Source organism: Pinus tabuliformis, chromosome 5_2, assembly GCF_031772625.1.
Source record: "Pinus tabuliformis cultivar Carrire ecotype Pingquan chromosome 5_2, CPIR1, whole genome shotgun sequence".
Classification (NCBI taxonomy): Eukaryota; Viridiplantae; Streptophyta; class Pinopsida; order Pinales; family Pinaceae; genus Pinus; species Pinus tabuliformis.
Genome location: NC_142306.1, coordinates 593174126 through 593192247, shown reverse-complemented (window position 1 = coordinate 593192247; position 18122 = coordinate 593174126). Strand labels below are relative to the sequence as shown.

General features: G+C 40.7%; 1 pseudogene; it reads left to right on the top strand.

Moving 5' to 3' along the window:
• The first annotated feature begins 390 nt into the window (after positions 1-390).
• Positions 391-2517, top strand: LOC149160381 (L-type lectin-domain containing receptor kinase IV.2 pseudogene; annotated as a pseudogene).
• The last annotated feature ends 15605 nt before the right edge of the window (positions 2518-18122 follow it).

The following is an 18122-nucleotide window of genomic DNA, read 5'->3' as shown; positions in this document are numbered from 1 at the left end:
AATAACATTTTGGATGTTGAATAAAATAAAAATAATAAAAAATCGCAATCTCACATTAAAATAAACGCTGATTATGAGCATATAAGTCATAATTTCGCTGTCAAAGTTTTGCCGGTGATTACTTAACTGTCCGATTCGATAACGTTGAATAGTCAATTCATTATTAATGGTGTTATTGTGGCTTAGGCTGCTTGATCGAGGACGTATGGACAGCAGTCAATATAATTTGGTAGATGACAGGGACATTACAAGCAAGGAACTCGATGAGCGGTTGGTATGGTGATTAGTCGTCGTCCCGATACGAATTTATCGGAGGACTTCGGCCAATGGAGAACGGCCCTCTAGAAAACCCATGTATTAGGATCCAAGTTCCAACAGCCAGATATTTCAACATCCGTGGCCTTATTCCAGAGAGAACATTACCTCCTAATCGGTCAGTAATGATTCCATGGCGCAGACTGAATGTTCTAGCCTTCAGCTACATCGTCATAACACTTTTACCTGCACGGGCCGTGGGCGAGGATCATCGACATACCAGTTTCGTGCTCAACGGATTCAAAGGAACCAACTTCATTTTCGAGGGGGATGCTTCGCTCATCCGCTCCGGATCTGTGCTCGCCCTCACAGATCACACTCATTTCAGACTCGGCCGCGCGCTGTATCCAATTGCCGTGCAGATGAAAAGCAACGAGACGCTTTCCTCCTTCAGCACTACCTTCGTTTTCTGCATGGTGCGTCCCCACTCTGACGCAGGCGGGGAAGGAATGGCTTTCATCGTCACGCCGGCAGGCAGATCTCCAGTGGAAGTTGTGTCATCTGAATATCTGGGCTTGCTGAACGTCACCAGCAACACGCAGCCATACAATCACTTGTTGGCAGTGGAGTTCGATACGATCCAGAGTGCGGAATTCGATGACCCCAACGACAACCACGTGGGTGTGGACATCAACAGCCTCACCTCGGTGGAGACTAAGCCTGCTGGCTATTGGAATGGGGAGAACTTCCATGGATTGAACCTCAAGAGCGGACGCAACATACAGGCCTGGATTGATTACGACCATCTTCAAAGCCTGCTCAATGTTACCTTAACGTTGGCCGGTTCGTCTAGACCGCAGAAGCCCCTCATATCTCATAAAATCGATATACAGAATGTGCTGGAAGAAAAGATGTTCGTTGGTTTTTCAGCGGCTACAGGGAATTTCGGCGAAGATCATTTAGTTCTCGCGTGGAGCTTCACCACAGAAGGCACAGCGCCTCCCCTCGATATTTCGCGTCTCCCTTCTTTTGCTAACCTGTATTCCAAGCGTCTCAGTCGAGTATTTATAGTCGGCGTTACAGTAGCCACTCTGGTCTTCTGCTTGCTGGTCGTTGCGGCCGTGTTTCTCAGAAAAGGCAAGCACAAGGAAACGATCGAAGAATGGGAGCGGGAGTTCTGGCCCCATAGATTCGCTTACAAGGAACTCAGCATCGCCACGAACAGGTTCCGCGACGGAAACGTATTGGGCAGCGGGGGTTTCGGTAAGGTTTACAGAGGTATTCTCCCTGGCAGCAGCCAGGAAATCGCAGTGAAATGTATAACGAAGGAGTTCACAGAGGGAATGAAGGGCTTCGTGGCAGAGATCTCGACAATGGGGCGCATGCAACACCGAAACCTGGTTCAACTCCGGGGGTGGTGCAGGAGGAACAAGCAGCTGTTCATCGTTTACGACTACATGCCCAATGGCAGCCTGGATAAACTCATATTCGGGAACCCGACGACGGTCCTGCCGTGGCCACGGCGTTACGCGATCCTGAAGGACGTGGCATTGGGATTGCTGTATCTGCACGAGGAATGGGAGAAGAGGGTTATCCACAGAGACATCAAGTCCAGCAACGTGCTGCTGGATTCGGAGTTCAACGGGCGGCTGGGTGACTTCGGCCTTGCCCGGCTTTATGATCATAGTGAGAACCCGGGGACGACTATTGTTATGGGAACGCTGGGGTACATAGCGCCTGAACTCGTACAAACGGGGAAGGCCACGCCCAGCTCGGACGTTTTCAGCTTTGGGGTTCTGCTGTTGGAAGTGGCATGCGGGAGGAGGCCCGTGGATATGTTGAAGGACGCCGAACAAACGATTTTGGTGGAGTGGGCGTGGGAGCTGTACATGGAAGGAAGTCTGTTGGAGGCAGCGGATCCAAAACTTGGAAAGGGAGGATATGATGTGGGCGAGATGGAGAAGGTGCTGAAATTGGGGTTGCTGTGTTCTCACCCAGAGCCGGTGAGCCGGCCGGGAATGCGCCATGTCTGCCAAATACTAGAAGGCGAAGCTCCTCTTCCGGAAATCTGGAAGCCTTCATTAAACGTGAGTATTATAAGTGGTTGCCCCCGAAGGAACCCAACAAGTGATAAGTCTGTGGAGGAAACGTCGACCAGAAGCCTGTCAGATTGAAGGTTCAATTCGGCTTCCGATAATTCTGTCTCCTGCTAGCCGGTCATGTGACTAACATTAGTAAGGGAGCATTAAATGCAATATTGATGACGAAGCAGTTTGGTAGGTCACACTGCATATCCATATATATATATATATATATTACTTAATTTTCCCCTTCGAAATGCTTATCGATCACCAGGATTTTGTGGGAGCAACAGTTTACAAGGCAATAATAAATTTTCGAAGGTGCTTTGTCATTGATAATCTTGTGAAGGCGTGAAGGGAAATTTTCTGTAAAATACCCAGAATGCTTTTAGTCAATATTCCTATATTGGAATAGGCTTTCCAGATTTTTAATTTTGTTTGAGAAAATATAGGTTGGGATTTCCATTTCTGGAATACTCTTCATTCGGGTTGAAATTTCTCTCAAACCCTAATCTTGTATTTTGGTTATTGTAAAATTAATTAATTACTTATAATTAATAATGTCTCTTCGTTTCATTCCTCGGCTCTTCATTTCATTATTCGCCCCTCACATTCACCATGCATTCTGCCGTGGCCTTCTTGCATTTGAATATTAGGAATAAGCTCATCCTGCATTTGAATCCGACCTGCAGTCTGACATCCTTCTGGTTGGTTTCTAATTCGATTTCAGAGCAGGGATATCCCTGGTAGCTGTCAATACTCGGGCTGTGATTAAATATACGATATTTTGGACTTTGGCTGCGAACTAACTGGCAATTGTTGTCGAATTCAAATTAAGGATTTCAAATGTCTGTGCTGCCCGAGACACGTTTCTCATAAGTTAATCTTTCATGTGGTTACAACTGCAGGGAATGCGATATTCCATGTTTGTCCACAAGATTTATGAAATAGAATATAACATATAACTACTTTTTTTAAACGATGGTTAAAACAAACAGATTGAATGAACCAATACAATTGATCGCTGGTGCTAAGATTAGGGGATTAGGGGATCAGAAGGCTCTCTTGTCCTCTCTGTTTGGGACTAAAGATAGTAGGCGAACGAAGTCTGCTTCGAATCTTCAGTTCCAATATATAGTGTCACGAACCCCCCAAACCAGTTGATGCATACGAAATAACTTGGCATATTCAGTGATGGTTAAATTGGTAATTTGATGATGCTAAAATTAGTATAAATTTATTTTAAACATGGATTTAACATGTTTGAATATTGATCCAAATTTTTTACTAAAAGACCCTTTTTTTTTTAATGTAATATGGATCACAAAGTTCAAATTTAGAAATAGAATCTTAATAAATATATATATATATATAATCATGTGAATTTTATGATTTAAATCTGTAACTTCAAAAAGTTTTAACACCTAAATTTTAAATAAAAATTATTTACAGATATACCTAAAATTAAAATGTAAAAATAGTACCATTATTTGAAATATTTCAACCATTAAAAATAATTATTTTTAATTGGGTTATATAATATATTCATAATTTTTTTTAACCATATATACTATATATAGTTAACATTGAATTTTTTACATAAAACAGTTAGCGAAATATTTTATTTATAAATCACAGTGTCTATAATGGAATTTTTTTTTATTAATATCTTTAAATAAATGTTAATATTATCTACATACTAAAATATTTTATTTATAATCTATATTAAACATTTTTATTATTAATATTTTTCTTTTGGCAAGTTTGATAGGACTACATTTTCGTCATGTCCAATTTCTCACCCCGAACTTGTGGCTTGGTGAGACTTTATTTCCACAACCATTGTCAACTGAACTACCCCAACCAATTTCTCACCCCAAACTTCTGGTTTGGTGAGACTTCATTTCCACGACCATTGCCAACTGAACTACCCCAACGAATTTTTCACCCCAAACTTCTAGTTTGGTGAGACTTTATTTCCACGACCATTGCCAAAAATTGACATTATTGATAATATTTTAATTGACACATTAATTTTAAATTAAAAAAAGTTGTGAATTACACATCTCCTTTTAATATTTTAATAAAGAAATAATTGAACATTTTTACTTTCAATTACTTTTTATTTTATGGATTGAATTATATCTATCTATATATATATATATGAAAAATATATTAAAATAAATTAATTGAGATTGATATTCAAATGATTTATTCAAATTTTGTATTGAAATATTTTTTAAAAATATAAAAATTATATAGTTTTAACTCTCAAAAGAGAAAATATAAGAGCTTTTTTTTATGTTGAAGTGAGAGTAAAAGAATTTTACCTCTCCTTCATGGGTTGTAATATCAGCTAACCGAGTAGAGTGAGATAATTACAATGTTCCACCAAGACTCCGCTATGGGGAGAGGTAGGTGCGCACAGGGGGCCTATGGGAGTACCCTCAAATTTTAGGGAAATTTTAGGGGGTGCGTGGAGACATGAGGTATATATATATATATATATATATATATATCATTCAAGTTCATATTCATTGTTCACTATTCAATAATGAAAGCATAAAAAAATTAAATAGACAATTGAATCATTGATCCATATCATTCATCATTCTACAATCTACATTGATTTAAAAATTAAACTCATCATTCATCAATCTCGAATCCAAATTGAAAGCAAAACATACTAGTATATTTTCAAAGTTTGAACACTAAATTTATATAACTCAAAGTTTCAAACTCAAAAATAGTTAAGAGTGAAGAGTCAAGTCATCAATATCTAGAGTTGCAACTCAAAAGTTAATACTGAAAAGTAAAAATGGATAATGAGCACCAAAAATAAAATGATAAATCAGCATCAAGGACTCAATCTCAATGATTGGTCCTCTACATCCATCTGTTGCATAAAGTCATTAGGACCATCAATGGGAATGTCAGTATCTAAGAGTCACTCTCTTGAGTAACCAATGAAACTCCAACCAAACCATGTCGCAGCTCATCTAGTCCATCCTCCTCATCTATCTGTGCACTATCCTCTCCATCCACATCCCATCATGTTGTCGGTCCCTTCCGATACTCTGGTGTCTACCTATTTGCAAGATGTAGAGAACTATGCACTACAACTAGCTTCTCTGCTCTCCTAGAGGAAAATCTATTCCTCTTGATAGAGTGGATGAAGCTATATGTCGACCAATTCCTCTCTGCTGGAGAGGAACTAGCAATCTGAGACAATAAGTGAATATTAATTTGTTGGATCTCTAGAGCATCATCCCCATGCATTGTCCACCAACCAATGGGGTTAGTTTGGCCTATATCATTGCGATCTTCCCTTGCATCGTGCTTGTTTAAGGGACCACTGAGACTTTCAAATTGCATCCACTATCTCCTAATTGTTCTCCCTTCTTCTGAACTATACATCTTTGTAATGCCAGCTCGAAATCCCTTTTTGACCTCTGGATCTTCAATGGGAAGAATTCTAGTAGTCTTTGCCAGATACCACTTTGGTTTGAGTGCATATGCTGCCATGTGCAAAGGTGTATTCATTCGATCCCGCCTACGTTGTATAATAAGTCGAATTTGGGTCATATAGAACTCTAAGGAAGGATCTTTCTCACGAATGACCACCCTTACTTAATCGAACATACTATCAAAAGTATCATATATTTCTCCAAGAGTAGGAGAATCTATGTCAGTGTAGCGAATGACCTCAACTACAAGACGTAAAAGTGACACCAAATAACCACAATCTGTCCACCAATCATTATCCACTATCAGAATCGAGATTTTCTTTCCTTCCTCTGTCTTGGATTTTGTCCATCTGTTCCAATATGGAATCAAAACCATGGCCTACAATGCTGAGTTCACCTCCAACATCCTCTCTAATAAAAGAAAATAACTAGCATATCTCATATCAGTAGGCTAGAGGAATTCCTTCCTCGCATGAGACCTGTACATGGCTAAAGAGGTATGGTGATTGCAAATAAACATGTGCACATTTCTTGTAGCTGTTACCAAGTTAGATACCCACTCAATTTTGTCAATGTCTTTCAATGCATTATTGAGTGCATGAACACAACAAGGGGTCCAGAAAATATGCTTGTATTTACTTTGAATCATTAATCATGCTGATCTACACACTGTTGTTGCATCTGTCACAACCTGTACAACATTTGTAGATCCAACCTCCTCTATAGCATCACGAATAAGTTCAAATTAGAAAGTTGCATCTTTGTGCTTTCCAGAATAATCAATAGTTATAAGAAAGAAAGGCCCCTCTCGGCAAGTAACTATGATGTTGATAAGTGGATGTTTGGCAATGTCTGTCCACCCATCCATAACAATAGAACAACCTTCCCTCACCCATGTATGCCTCAGATTTTCCTTTTTTACATTAATATTGGCCACTTGCCTTTATGATATCACTGTCCTCAACTTATGCTCACTTGGGGGCACATATGAGGGTCCTACTGCTGCAATTGACTTGACCATCTCCTTGAGTAAGGAGAATGACTAACATGGAAAGGAATGCCATTGGCAAAAATAAATTTTCCAATGGCATCATTTGTATCATCACGGTTCAACTTACCATACATCCCTGTAAGAGTTGGTCCCACTGCACAAGAACGAGAACCCTTAGTCCCAACAGGAGATGGTGGAGGCATATTTTTCATTTGTTTTAATTTTCTTTTGGAGCTTGTGGCTTCATCAATATTTTGGTGAGCTTGGGCCATGACATTTTTACTTGAGAAGGTGCCCTTTGCATCTGCTGCCATTTGCATCCTCAAGAGCTCTGATTTTTGCAATAAGGTTAATTTTGTACATATATGAACCCCTTTGCCACCTACACCCAAAAGATGCATCTTGATCTGACTATAACTCCCAACCCAAGAATGACCACAAACATTGCATTTCCAATGGTGTGTCCCACCTCTTTGTTTTCCTGGTTTTGGTTGAGTTGAAGAGTCAACCATTTTGGTAACATATAACAAAAGAGGTTTGCTTGGATTAAATGTCCCTTTTGCATATTCTGCCATGACTTTGACAGGGTTGCAGTTGCACTGGGAGAAACACTAGTTGCATTGCTGCCATGGGTTTCATTCATCGTTGATGGGATTTCAGATCCAAGAGGACTTTTTGTTTGAATATCATAATCACTATCACTACCAATGGCACTGTGGATGCTCATGCTATTGTAATCAACCATTTTACACTTGCAGCTTGCTGTGTTTTAATTTATTTTGCAATTTTATTTTTTTGGTTTTCTGCCCTGCAGGAAGGGTTTAAAAAAATAAATTCTCATCATGTAAATTAAAATTTACAATGCAAATATACTAGAATTAAATTTAAATTATTAAAATTTAAAAAATTAAAAAAAAAATTGATTAAACTAAAACATTACAAAATAGAATTAAAAAAATTTAAAATTTAAAATTTAAAAATTACAGCATGCTGTTCTGTTCACTCTTACAACAAAAAAAAAATTAAACAAAATTTAAAAACTACAGATGTTCAAACTTCAATGTTTACCAGGAGGTAGATGGCACATGTGAGTAGGTCGATGGGCCATAGCCGCACAGTGTCACGACACAGAGGGGTCGATGGCATAGGTGAGTAGGTCGAGCCACAGCTACACAACGTCACGACATAGGTGAGCAGGTCGATGACAATGGAGGATGGCTGGACGGCAGCTAGAAGTCGACGAAAAAGGAGGATGGCTGGGCGGTGGCTAGAAGTCATGGGAAAATGAACAACGTGCAGGTGCAGGTTTTGGGCTGGAGCAACTGCAAGGTGACGCTAGAGCAAATGGTGTCCACTCTCAAGTCTCGATAGACTAGTCTCGGTGGTGGCAGGAGGTTGGTTGGGCGGCAGCTCGGCTCAGCTCAGCGTATTTAGTGTTGAAATGAAAATGACTCATGAGTTTGCATTGAAATGAAAATGACTCATGAGTTTTAAGTTTTAACTTTCATTTTGATTTTATTCAACCTAGGTTTTATACTTTTAGTTATTTAATATTTTTTTGTTCTATTTAGTTTTAATTTTTAATTTTTTAATTGCTTTCATTTTTTATTTTTAATTTGGGTCTTATTAGACAAATTTGAAGGGGGACGCCCAGAAGCACCATTTTTGAAGGGGGACGCCTAGACGCACCCTTTTTGGGGAGTCTAGACTCCCACACTGAAGGGGGACACCTAGACGCACCCTTTTTGGGGAGTCTAGAATACCACACTGGGGAAACGCAACCCCTTGTGTCTCCCCGAGAGTCCCCAAAAAGGGTGTGTGGGGAAACGCATCCCCAAGAGACTCCCCGTCCCAGGTGCAATGGGTGCGCGCACTCGACCCTGGGGTACGCGTCCCCATCGAAGACTCGAAAATTAAAATGCTTTGTGTTATTTCAATAACGCAATTCATTTCTTTAATTAGTAATCTTTTCAGTAACAATTGATTCTTCTAATAAACAACAGTAGTTGAAGATAGAACAGTAAATGTAATGACAGTAGTAGACAATCAACACATCAACAAGAGACGCCAATTCGGTCAAAGACCATGGAAAACCCCACTAGGGGAAAACCCTTTGAAATTCTTCTTCTATTAGATTGTCTTCAAATGTTCAGGAGAGAGTAAAATGAGTCAAGATCCATAAAAAAGAGTCAAAGTTTGACTTATCAACAAATCAACTATCCAAGATCCAAATGTTAATGCAGAAAAGTCAAAAATTTTCAACTGTCATAGTTTGTGATTCTGGTCAATAGTCAATAGTAGTTAATATGCCCTAACTAGTCCACAAATATATGGTTAAAGTGATTCAATCAAAATTGGTCAAAGTTCAAAGAGGTTGGCCTCAAATTATGTTCAACCAAATCCCAAAACAATCCACAAATATCTAGTCAAACTCGGTCAAAGGAGAGATAAAATTATACAGTCAAGTCTGCAATTTTTCTTGAGGTCAGCCCAAGTCAAACTCCTTCAAATGGCTTGGTTTTTGTGCCAAAAGATACAACTTGCCTAAACAAAAATATGCCCAAGAGATCAAACTCAAAATCATCTCAAAAAGTCAAAGTCAATGTTGGTCAAAGTTGCAGTAGACTTCACATTTCGGCCACCTATAGTTTCATCCTCCTCCTTCTTCGCACGTGAGAGAAACTCTCCAATTTTTAGATATATCGAACCCAAGAAGAGATAATGAGATGATGTGATGATGGTGTCCAAATGAGGCTCCTTGACTTGTATTTATAGTTGTTGGAGGAGGGACAATTTTTCCTCTATGGTGACTTGATCAAATGTGACATTGTGGGCTTCACTTAAAAAATACACTTTCCCTTATCGAAATCTAGTGCTTCAAATTCAATTTTGGTCCTCTCAGAAAGAGGAATATAGTCCAAGGATTGAAATTCATCATTGAGCTGCAAACTAACACTCACTCTCAGTTATGGAGAAATTCCAACTACATCATGTGATCATCACAAGTATCTTGTCATCAAATCATGTTCCATCTTTGCTCAACTCTGTATGTTGAAACATTCTTGAATCTAAAGAAGAAGTATCATAGGGGATCTTCAGCTGCCACCCTCTATACCGAGAAATAGGCGAGATACAGCTTATCGAACAAGGATCACATCCATCCTATTGCCTACCAATCTTCCTAACAATGGACCTTAAGAGTCATGTGGTAGAACACCTGCATCATAATCCAAGTTTTGGTGAGATACTTGGCTTATCAAAGGTAAGGGTCACACACCCCCAAGCCTCCTCAACCCGTTTCCCAAGCAGGAAGTGTTTGAGGGAAATGTTCCCCTAGGGCTTTTTGGGTAGAAACCCTAGCAGACTGAAAGTTATCTATGCAAAGAAACACACATTCACACATCCATTGTACTATTATAAGAAAAATCTATGGTAAAGGGGGCGTACCTTAGGTCCTACATTTGAGAAGGTCCTTAGGGTCCAAACCGTTCTTCAAGTTCCTCTTGCTTCTTTGTCCTGCAAAACAACCAATTCCGGAGAGCACAGCAGTATATGGACAAAAACTTATAAAGAAACCATCTTCATGTTATAAAGAAAGGTAGTTAGTTATGAAATTCAAACAACCATTCACATATGAATTCTAAACATGAATATCATAAACATAAAGAGGATTCATATCAGGAACCAAGACATGTGTTTCTTTTATTATAGACAAGTAAAGTACAGAAAAGGAAAAATTTCACCTAAGTCACCCTTTCGAATGCTCCAAGCAAAGCTTTCTTCCCGATTCGCCCACCTTCAAGCCTTCAACAAACTCCTTCCATGCATTGCCCCATGATGTCAAAAGTAATGGATGAACATCAACACACAAGGAAACAAGGGTTTCCTGTATAAATGAGGGAAGTGCAGGAGGCGCAAGGCTCTTCAAACCTGATCAAGGGAAAAATCTCAGCATAATAACCTTTCTCTTCTTCTCTCCTCCTTTAGGCCTTCCCATTGAGGTCTATTTATACCTATCCCAAAGTAGTTTTTTTAGTTGGGAGTTGGTTGGGAACAGTTGGGCCACGGGCACTAACAGGTGATCAGCAGGTAAAACCCGCGATCTCCGCTCGAAATTAAGGAGTTTTATATTTTTTTAAGTGTTTTAATACATACATGCGGGTTGGGTATAGACCTACCTGCGTATACACGTGTTTAACACAGGGCAAAGTCGCATATAAGGGATAAAACACTGTTTTTTAAATTTTGAGACCAGGTCTGGAAGGAGGGGTTGCCCTAGGCCATGTGTGCAGCATCACAAACCGTAAGAGTGAGATTTGGAGCTATAACAGACGCCCCCTAATATATGAGGTCAGAAGGGGTACATGATGGCCGAAATATATTAAGCAAGTACATGGAAAGGAAATCGGTCAAAAACCGAAAAGGACGTCACTAGAATCTAACCTGCCAAGCCACAAAAGGAGATCAGAAAGAAACACTGTCTGAGGCAGGCATACCCATGCTCAGAAAAGTAAAGCACGTCCGCATATCAAGTACAAGCTGATCCACTAAGTATACAAGTATAAATGACTGGAAAATATATAATGGATCATCTGATCATGATCGAACAAGTACATGTCTGAATATCACATATAAGACTGTCAATGATGCTGATAGATACAACGGATCACTGATATCAAAGACAGATCCCAAAAAGGTACTAACTGAAAATGATGGAATAGGATGGTACTATAGTGCAAACTCAGGTGCCAGCATATAGAATGTTGCCATGATTGATGGCAACATATAAGGTGAAGTGGTATCGACTAGCAGCAATAGGAGCAACTGTTAAGTGAACCAATGAATGCTGATACAACCTGAGGTCTTCATCGACCGCCGTGGTACATTTCTACACCATGGGAATAAATGATCTGAAATCGACCATGTGGGAAATCGTTTGATTATCGGTCATTGATGTATACCGTTAACAAACATGAGACTACTCACCGATAATGAGAATGAGTGTCAAGGTACCCAATACAATCTAACAAGTGTGAATAGATGAGCTGGAGTCGAACACCTGTAAGAATCTATCGATCAGGAGACAATGATGGTTTCCCACTGTCGATAGCGAAGGATCTGCCACTAATGACTGCAAACCCCAAGGTACTGCCAAATGGACTCTAGATCTTTGCCCCAGAGTAATGAGTCGGAGTCGATAGGAAAAGATCCGCTAGAAGGAAGGCATTAAGGCATCCTTCATCAATCTAGTGCGAGTGTAACCCGTAGGTCAATAATGTGGAAGGAATCAGACGAAAGAGATGCAGTAACCCAACCGAAGTACATTTCCAGCGTACACAAGATGTAGCTAGCGCATGACAAAAACCCTCTGGACCAACCTTAAATAATGAAAGCTGACACAGAGGCGAGGTATCCACCAATAGGGTCAAATGGAAACCAAGGTACTACACGAATCCCAATGTGTGATAATGTAAGCTGATGTCGAACACAAGGGAAACCACTCAGTCAAAGACCCATGATACTGATCAATGCTAAGCACAAGGTGACCTATCAATAATGAAAATAGGGCCAGGGTGCAACTCTAGGTCTGTCCTCAGAGCAAGGTGTCATCGTCGATAAGAACAAGACCCGCCAGCAAGAAGTCAATGGAGACCTTCTCAAACCAGCACGAGTAGAGGACAAATATAACTGATGTGATGATAGACATGATACTGACAACCAGGGATGGCCGACTGAAAAATGAGTCGAGAGACACTGCAGAGAGGTCGACTCAGGCTAACTTCCCTCGAACAAAATCACGACTCAATATGACTATGTGGCAGCATATGTTGACTTTGTATAAGTTCGCCATGCAGGAGGCATGAACGAACCCTACATACGATTGGAAGAGATAACCAATCGGGGGAGAACTGACTCAATAACAAGGTTAAAGCATACCTAAGTCAAACTAAATCCCGCCCAAATGGAGGAGACTTGTGCTAAGTGCTTTGTTCAAGGGCGACATGACTGACTCTAGCTGCCAACAATAAATGGAAATACTGTCCCGTTCCCACTCTTTTTGGAATATTTAATGTTTTTTGTCTTTTTTCTGTCAAGCTGGAAAAAGAATAAAAGAATGCTATGGTACAGTGGAAAGAACGAGTGTCGGTGAAATAGATGATCTAGTTCCTGGGAATGGAACGTTCCTATGCTCTATGCAGGGAGGTGAAAACTGGTCAGTGACACTCAAAGGTGTGTTCCTTCGGATCAAGGTGTGTCAAGCTGCAAAAGTCAAAGGTATGCAAGGTTGATTTTGCAGTCGTCATGGGCAAAAGTTGGCTTAAACACGAGTCCAAGTGAAGCCGGCTTTAGGCCTAAAAGTGCAAGTGGTCAACATGCAATGCAGTAGTACAACTCAACACAAAGGAGCCTCTAGGGTATAAGGCCAGAACGAAGTGAAGAAGCAAAGAAGAATGAGTCTTCAATGCATAAGTCATGGCGGGACTATAGAGGACTCCTGAGCCTACTCAAATCAGAGCAGCATGGGCAACAAATGTCAGTGAGGTGCTAACTACGATGCCCATGTAAAGGATGGCTCTACCATCGTGTCATGATTTTAAAAAAATAATCGACGAGTGAAAATGGCTTACGAACCATAACACGATGGGGTCGACCCTATGGCTAGTGTATCGACAAATGGAGGCTAGTATGCAAAATGCAACGGAAAAATGGTGTCCCTAGCCTATATGCCAGTGAGAAAACGATACCTGCCATGACGGGTCAGCAGTCATGGAACCGTCTCGAAATTGTTGGAAAAACGTCCAAAAAGTCCTGAAAACCAAACCATTCTTGGCATTCCAAGCTCCCAAGTTAAAAGTCACATGAGGCCAAACAAAATAAAATTTTGAAAAAAAAAAATTCATTTTCAAAACCTATAAAAGTGATTTTGGACTCACCATTTTCACCATTTGAGTTTGAGAGCAAAATTTGGAGCAAAAGGAGCAAACTTCCCATACGCAAGATTCAACCGTTCAAATTCCTCAAAAATCTCCAGGTAACTCTTATACTTAGCTTGCAATTGATTGTGATCATTTTTAAGATTTTTCATTGATGTTTCACTATTGAATTTTTGCAAAAAAATTCTTCGCGGCGTATACGCGGGTTGGTAATATGAAATCCGCATACACGTGGGCCCTACATGCGACTGTGTGCACAAGGACTCGCGTATACACCATAAACAATTTTTAAACAAAAACTAATAGTTGAAATTCATTTTTCTCTCAGGATGATGATCACTTGGCGTGAAAGAGAACATGCAGCGGTAGATAATGAAGTTATGAACAATCCAGAAGCTTTAGATGCCCTACGGGGATGCGGTTTGCTTAAATTCTTCAAATTGCCGAATATGAAAGCAAACACACGTCTGCTAGAGATGCTCGTTGATTACTGGGACACCGAGGAGGAGGCCTTTATGATTGATCAGATGCCACTCAGGGTAGAAGTGGAGGATATCTATTTTATCACGGGCCTTTCCCGAAGGGGAGAGGTAGTACATGCCCAGGGCAGGACACGGAGTAGTCTGACGATTGAGGACTATGTACAGATATATTGCCCAGGACATCCCAAGAAAGTTGGGAGCCAGATTTCCATCACGCATGTGGCAAGTTTATCACTGAGGATCATCCTGTTCACCATAGCTCGAGTGAATGGATCAGCCTCTCTGCATCGGGAATCACGACTGACCATGAGCGTAGCAGTTGACTGTCTTACCACTGTGTTTGACTAGTGTACTCCTCTTCTGGCCAACATGAAGAGCCAGCTCACTTCTATCAGGAGGGGGCAAACCAAAAACTTTGGATATGGGACTATCCTGTGTTCCTTCTTTTTCGAGAAGGTCCCCGCACTCCGCCCTAGGGTAGCGGTTTCCATCAGCACCCCACGCAATCCACGGATGGGTCGATGGGCTGACCTGATGAAACGTCTAGGGGGTGGGGAGGTCCCACGGACTGCATTCGACGATGATTTCTTCACCTGGTGGGATCAGCAGATCATCGTCGTGGATGACTACCCCTATGCTGGCTTGGATTTCCGAGGAGATCCTGATCTAGCATTGCCACCAGGTGCAGCATGGGGCGACATTGGTAAGTATTTTTGATTTTATGATTTTTTTGGATTTTTTTCAAATATAATGATAAATTTTGAAAAATATTTTTTGATGGGATTCAAATGACTGATATGATGATCATGTTCCAGACATTGGGCCAGTACGACCAGATGGATTCCCGCGGCATGGACGGCGCGGCTGAGGAGCCGAAGAGGCGGCTGCTGAGACAGAACGGACGCTCCACAACATCCAGCGACACTTGACAAGACTGAGCTGTCGAGTACCGATGGCTGCCATAGAGGACCTTCCCGAGGATATGCAGCGTCATGTGGTTGGCATGCCACGTGATTGGGTTCGCACATTTCGGCGTGTGGCCAATGCGATAGTTACCTACTTAGCCGCTCATCCTGAGCCGGGGCATTAGATATGCCGGACATGATTATGGGCATTTGAGTCCCAATTTTGTATATTTTTGGACAAACATATGTACACTCGAGATGCTTTATGATATATATATATATATATATATATATATATATATATCTATATATATATATATATATATATATATATATATATATATATATATATATATATATATATATATATATATATATATATATACAATTCGACTTTTTGATGCTTGATTTTATTGTGATGAATGATTGATGTGCCAGTCTAATGCTTGATTAGCGATAGAATCAGCTAACCAATTATGAGATCTTGGAATGTGCAAATAATTAATATAATTAAATGATCTTTGCAACAACCTCACTCTTAAATACTGGTGATATAAACATGGATCCCTTACCCGATAAATGTTGTTTAATTGTGACACTATCAATTGAGAATCAAGATAGACTACCAATGAGTCGATCTCGTGAGAAATTGCCTCAGATAGTAGATTAATAACGGCAATATACTCAGCCATATTTTTTGAAGCAGGACCAATGCATATGCCTCTTGATATCATCAATTGACCAGTTGGATAATAGAGTACCCAAGCTGCAAAAGTGAGATTCTGAGTGTGCCGACTAGCACCATCGGCGAACCCAAAATAGACCAAATCATCCATCAACACCTGCCACAGTAGACCGAAAAGTGCTGATCTCAAAAACTCTCGATGAAAAATGTACAAATATACATAATGTACAAAGAAGCCATTGCCTAACTACTTAAGCAAAGTACTTCTTTAGGTAGAGCCCATTTCGGGGTTCTGCTAGCTTGTTTCCTTCAAAATCAGTTAACTCATACGACCCTTTTTCTAAAACTCGTTTAATAATGAAAGGACTATACCACATAGGCTTAAATTTGCTTGCCCCCAAGGTGTCTTTATCTTGGTCATAGACCAAGACAAGGTCACCTTCAGAAAAGACTCGAGGACGGACAAATTTATTATACTGTGTCTTAACCCTTTTCTTATGAGCCTCATTTGCCATGGCCGCATCCCGACGCTGCTCATCGAGATGTTCCAAGTGAAGGAGGCGCTCTTCGAGACTCGAAGTCTCTGGAAGGAGCTCAACAGCTAACTTAAGGGATGGAATTTCACATTCAACTGGAAAGATAGATTCCATCCCGTAAACCAACTGAAAAGGTGTAAAACCAGTAGCAGTCTTTACGGAGGTTTGGTATGCCCAAAGAGCCGAATACAACATAACGTGCCAATTGGACCGATTTTTGTCGATTGTCCGTTGGAGGATCGTCTTAAGAGTTTTATTAACTGCCTCGACCTGTCCATTGGCCTGAGGATAATAAGGAGATGAATGCTCCTGGCGGAAACCTAATTTAAGAGCCAATTCAAACATCAGTTGATTCTGGAAATGACTGCCATGGTCAGTGACAATCTCTCTCAGGATACCGAATCTTGAGATAACCTAATTAAAAAGGAACAGTGCTGCCATGTCACTGTCATTTTTATAAGTGGGCATGGCCTCGGCCCACTTCGTAAAGTAGTCTACAGCCACGATAATGTACCTGTGATTCGCCGCGCAAGGCGGATTACAAGTTGTATAATCAATTCCCCACTTAGTAAAAGGACCGACGGTGACAACGGGAAAAAGAGGAGCTGGATGCGCACGCATCTTGCGAGTAAAAATTTAACAGGGGTGACAGTGTTTGACCGCTTCCACACAATCTTTAAAGAGTGAAGGCCAAAAATAGCTAGCACGTAAGATGCGCTGGGCTGTAGTAAGCCTTGATAAGTGACCACCATAAGCTCCACTATGGCAGTCATTGAGAATCGACTCTGCTTCCTCTAAGGTTAAACAACGCCGAAGGATTGAATCAACCCCTCGGCGGTATAATGTGTCACCAATGATAACGTATTTTTTAGTGAGGTGACGTAATTTGCGACATTCGTCCTTGGAGAAAGTAGAGGGAAACTTCGGAGTCTGGAGATAGACAATGATATCTCCATACCAAGGGTCAAGTGAAGATATGAGGAATAAATGTTCATCGGGAAAACTTTCCTCATACACAGTATCTTCTCCACAAGGCAGCTCAGAAATTAGCTCAGTGAAAACCATGGATTTCTTAGTCTTGGCAGACAGGAACTCGAGATCGAATTCTTGCAAAATGACTATCCATCTATTGTATTTGCCCCTATTCACTCGCCTACTGAGAACAAATTGAAACAGATTGACCACTGCTAAGACAAAAGTTTTGCGGAGCAGGATATAATGACAGAGCCGCTGGACAGCATGGACAGCTGCCAAATTCAACTTCTCAACCAGAGAGTAGCGAAGTTTAGGACCTATTAAGCCTCGGCTCAGAGAGTAAATCACATGCTCAATGAGAGCATCATCCTCCTGAAGAAGAACCATACCAATGGTTGATTCTGTTGCAGCGAGATATAAAAGGAAGTCTCTACCATAATCCGATGGACTCAAAAGCGGGGCAAAGACTAGTGCCTTTTTCAAAGCATCAAACAATCGCTGCGCAAATTCATCCCAAACAAATGGAACTCCTTTGCGTAGAAAATGCATGAACCCTTTAGTGATCTCAGCGTAGTTCGCTATAAACCGTCTTAAGAAATTAGCCTTCCCTTGAACACTTTGAAGTTGTCGAATTGTGGAAGGGGGAGGCAACTGAAGTATTGCCTCAACCTTGAAGGGATCAACCCAAATCCCTTCAGTTGACATAATGAACCCTAACAACCAACCAGATGTAACCGCGAAAACGCACTTGTTGGGATTCAACCAGATTTTGTAAAAACGACATCGCTCGAAAACCATTCGAAGATGACT